The sequence below is a fragment of the Oncorhynchus gorbuscha genome, linkage group LG24 (genome assembly GCF_021184085.1).
Source record: "Oncorhynchus gorbuscha isolate QuinsamMale2020 ecotype Even-year linkage group LG24, OgorEven_v1.0, whole genome shotgun sequence".
In the NCBI taxonomy this organism is placed as follows: domain Eukaryota; kingdom Metazoa; phylum Chordata; class Actinopteri; order Salmoniformes; family Salmonidae; genus Oncorhynchus; species Oncorhynchus gorbuscha.
Genome location: NC_060196.1, coordinates 29,288,033 through 29,293,369, shown reverse-complemented (window position 1 = coordinate 29,293,369; position 5,337 = coordinate 29,288,033).

Sequence of the window (5,337 nt, the reverse complement as noted above, 5' to 3'; positions counted from 1 at the left end):
TGAAAGATTGATTAAGTCTATAAGAATGGCAGATGGCTCCACTTCTTATGATCAATTATTTTCTTTTGCAACTTCTATGCGTTCCTTTATACTTCACAATGTACAAGATCGAACAACGAAATTGCAAAATATCTGAATAAGATTATCTTGCCCATTATATCTGATGAGCATAGAAATAGACTAAATGCACCCTTTACTCCTGAATAGGTTTGGGACACTATTAAGGCAGTGCCTTCTGGCAAGGCACCCAGCCTAGACGGCTTCTCGGCAGAGTTCGACAAGACGTTCTGGCCTGAGACATGCCCTATCTTCATGCCTGCTCTAAATAATATGTCTGAAAGAGACATCACCTGTCAGGGTACAAAATTAACATGGATAAATCCACGGCTTTACCTTTGAATATATCCCTTCTACAATCAACTTAGAAACGATGGTCTGAAACAGGCTTAAAATACGTGGGCATATGTGTTACTCCAAATCTTAAAGACCTGTTTACTTCAAATGATATGCCTTTGCTCACAAAGATTAGACAGGATCTGAGTAACTGGTCTACCCTACCAACTCTCTTTTTGGCAGAATTAATGTCGTCAGGATGAATATCGTTCCACGGCTAAGTTACCTATTCCAAAATATTCCCTGCTGTCTATCTCAGTCCTTTTTTTCAGAAAATGAATGCAAATATATCTATGTTTTTTAAATTTATCTGGAACAAAAATAAACCTACAATCAAATGTACCAAGCTAATGAAGCCTAAGGATTTAGGAGGGGTCTCTGCCAAATCTGCAACTATATTACTGGTCTGCACAGATCTGTTATGCAGGTGAATGAGGACCCAAAAGCGACTTAACGGAAACAGAGTCTTTATTCCAGTTTTAAACAAAAGCGATAATCCTGGATATTATCTAGGTAAAAGCAAAAACAGGAAAACTGAAATCCACTCGTCAGTAGAGAGGAATGACTGGAGACGCGACCACAGACTGCAGGTCGCTTCGGGAAGGCACCGGCCGTAGCTGACATTGACACCTGCTCACACGCAGCATCTGAAGAAGGTAAACCACGACAGGGCGGAACAAGGACACAGAACAGCGAACATCAAACAAGGATCCGACAAGGACAGAAGCGGAAAACAGAGGGAGAAATAGAGACTCTAATCAGAGGGCAAAATAGGGGACAGGTGTGAAAAGAGTAAATGAGGTAGTTAGGAGAATGAGGAACAGCTGGGAGCAGGAACGGAACGATAGAGAGAGAGAGCGAGAGAGGGAGAGAGGGAGGGGGAGAGAGAGGGATAGAAAGAGGGAAAGAACCTAATAAGACCAGCAGAGGGAAACGAATAGAAGGGAAGCACAGAGACAAGACATGATAATCAATGACAAAACATGACAGTACCCCCCCACTCACCGAGCGCTCCTGGCGCACTCGAGGAGGAACCCTGGCAGCAACGGAGGAAATCATCAATCAAAGAAACGGTCCAGCACGTCCCGAGATGGAACCCAACTCCTCTCCTCAGGACCGTAACCCTCCCAATCCACTAAGTACTGGTGACCACGTCCCCGAGAACGCATGTCCATGATCTTCCGTACCTTGTAAATAGGTGCGCCCTCGACAAGGACGGGGGGGAGGGAAGACGAACGGGGGCGCGAAGAAAAGGCTTGACACAGGAGACATGGAAGACAGGGTGGACGCGACGAAGATGTCGCGGAAGAAGCAGTCGCACAGCGACAGGATTGACGATCTGAGAGACACGGAACGGACCAATGAACCGCGGAGTCAACTTGCGAGAAGCTGTCGTAAGGGGAAGGTTACGAGTGGAAAGCCACACTCTCTGACCGCGACAATACCTAGGACTCTTAATCCTACGTTTATTGGCGGCTCTCACAGTCTGCGCCCTGTAACGGCAAAGTGCAGACCTCACCCTCCTCCAGGTGCGCTCACAACGTTGGACAAAAGCCTGAGCGGAGGGAACGCTGGACTCGGCGAGCTGGGACGAGAACAGAGGAGGCTGGTACCCAAGACTACTCTGAAACGGAGATAGCCCGGTAGCAGACGAAGGAAGCGAGTTGTGAGCGTATTCTGCCCAGGGGAGCTGTTCTGCCCAAGACGCAGGGTTTCGAAAAGAAAGGCTGCGTAATATGCGACCAATCGTCTGATTGGCCCTTTCTGCTTGACCGTTAGACTGGGGATGAAAACCGGAAGAGAGACTGACGGAAGCACCAATCAAACGACAGAACTCCCTCCAAAACTGTGACGTGAATTGCGGGCCTCTGTCTGAAACTGCGTCTAACGGGAGGCCATGAATTCTGAACACATTCTCAATGATGATTTGTGCCGTCTCCTTAGCGGAAGGAAGCTTAGCGAGGGGAATGAAATGGGCCGCCTTAGAGAACCTATCGACAACCGTAAGAATCACAGTCTTCCCCGCAGACGAAGGCAGACCGGTAATAAAGTCTAAGGCGATGTGAGACCATGGTCGAGAAGGAATGGGAAGTGGTCTGAGACGACCGGCAGGAGGAGAGTTACCTGACTTAGTCTGCGCGCAGTCCGAACAAGCAGCCACGAAACGGCGCGTGTCACGCTCCTGAGTAGGCCACCAAAACCGCTGGCGAATAGAAGCAAGCGTACCCCGAACGCCGGGGTGGCCAGCTAACTTGGCAGAGTGAGCCCACTGAAGAACAGCCAGACGAGGAGACAGGAACGAAAGGAAGGTTACTAGGACAAGCGCGCCGCGACGCAGTGTGAGTGAGTGCTTGCTTTACCTGTCTCTCAATTCCCCAGACAGTCAACCCGACAACACGCCCTTCAGGGAGAATCCCCTCGGGGTCGGTAGAAGCCACAGAAGAACTAAAGAGACGGGATAAGGCATCAGGCTTGGTGTTCTTATTACCCGGGCGATAAGAAATCACGAACTCGAAACGAGCGAAAAACAACGCCCAACGAGCTTGACGTGCATTAAGTCGTTTGGCAGAACGGATGTACTCAAGGTTCTTATGGTCAGTCCAAACGACAAAAGGAACGGTCGCCCCCTCCAACCACTGTCGCCATTCGCCTAGGGCTAAGCGGATGGCGAGCAGTTCGCGGTTACCCACATCATAGTTGCGTTCCGATGGCGACAGGCGATGAGAAAAATAAGCGCAATGATGGACCTTATCGTCAGAATGGAAGCGCTGGGATAGAATGGCTCCCACGCCCACCTCTGAAGCGTCAACCTCGACAATGAATTGTTTAGTGACGTCAGGAGTAACAAGGATAGGAGCGGATGTAAAACGCTTCTTGAGGAGATCAAAAGCTCCCTGGGCGGAACCGGACCACTTAAAGCACGTCTTGACAGAAGTAAGAGCTGTGAGAGGGGCAGCAACTTGACCGAAATTACGAATGAAACGCCGATAGAAATTAGCGAAACCTAGAAAGCGCTGCAACTCGACACGTGACTTTGGAACGGGCCAATCACTGACAGCCTGGACCTTAGCGGGATCCATCTGAATGCCTTCAGCGGAAATAACAGAACCGAGAAATGTGACAGAGGAGACATGAAAGGCGCACTTCTCAGCCTTCACGTAGAGACAATTCTCTAAAAGGCGCTGGAGTACACGTCGAACGTGCTGAACATGAATCTCGAGTGACGGTGAAAAAATCAGGATATCGTCAAGGTAGACGAAAACAAAGATGTTCAGCATGTCTCTCAGTACATCATTAACTAATGCCTGAAAGACAGCTGGAGCATTAGCGAGACCGAACGGCAGAACCCGGTATTCAAAATGCCCTAACGGAGTGTTAAACGCCGTTTTCCACTCGTCCCCCTCTCTGATGCGCACGAGATGGTAAGCGTTACGAAGGTCCAACTTAGTAAAGAACCTGGCTCCCTGCAGAATTTCGAAGGCTGACGACATAAGGGGAAGCGGATAACGATTCTTAACCGTTATGTCATTCAGCCCTCGATAATCCACGCAGGGGCGCAGAGTACCGTCCTTCTTCTTAACAAAAAAACCCCGCTCCGGCGGGAGAGGAAGAAGGCACCACGGTACCGGCGTCGAGAGAAACAGACACAAATAAACCTCGAGAGCCTTACGTTCGGGAGCCGACAGAGAGTATAGTCTACCCCGAGGGGGAGTGGTCCCCGGAAGGAGATCAATACAACAATCATACGACCGGTGAGGAGGAAGGGAGTTGGCTCTGGACCGACTGAAGACCGTGCGCAGATCATGATATTCCTCCGGCACTCCTGTCAAATCACCAGGTTCCTCCTGAGAAGAGGGGACAGAGGAAACAGGAGGGATAGCAGACATTAAACACTTCACATGGCAAGAAACATTCCAGGATAGGATAGAATTACTAGACCAATTAATAGAAGGATTATGACATACTAGCCAGGGATGACCCAAAACAACAGGTGTAAAAGGTGAACGAAAAATCAAAAAGGAAATGGTCTCACTGTGGTTACCAGATACTGTGAGGGTTAAAGGTAGTGTCTCACATCTGATACTGGGGAGAAGACTACCATCTAAGGCGAACATGGGCGTGGGCTTCCCTAACTGTCTGAGAGGAATGTCATGTTTCCGAGCCCATGCTTCGTCCATAAAACAACCCTCAGCCCCAGAGTCTATCAAGGCACTGCAGGAAGCAGCCGAACCGGTCCAGCGTAGATGGACCGACAAGGTAGTACAGGATCTTGATGGAGAGACCTGAGTAGTAGCGCTCACCAGTAGCCCTCCGCTTACTGATGAGCTCTGGCTTTTACTGGACATGAAATGACAAAATGTCCAGCAGAACCGCAATAGAGGCAAAGGCGGTTGGTGATCCTCCGTTCCCTCTCCTTAGTCGAGATGCGAATACCTCCCAGCTGCATGGACTCAGTCTCTGAGCCGGAGGGAGGAGATGGTTGAGATGCGGAGAGGGGGAACACCGTTAACGCGAGCTCTCTTCCACGAGCTCGGTGACGAAGATCTACCCGTCGTTCTATGCGGATGGCGAGTGCAATCAAAGAGTCCACGCTGGAAGGAACCTCCCGGGAGAGAATCTCATCTTTAACCTCAGCGTGGAGTCCCTCCAGAAAACGAGCGAGCAACGCCGGCTCGTTCCAGTCACTGGAGGCAGCAAGAGTGCGAAACTCTATAGAGTAATCCGTTATGGATCGATCACCTTGACATAGGGAAGCAAGGGGCCCTGGAAGCCTCCTTACCAAAAACTGAACGATCAAAAACCCGTATCATCTCCTCTTTAAAGTTCAGATAACTGTTAGAACACTCAGCCCTTGCCTCCCAGATAGCTGTGCCCCACTCCCGAGCCCGACCAGTAAGGAGTGAAATGACGTAAGCGATCCGAGCTCTCTCTCTTGAGTATGTG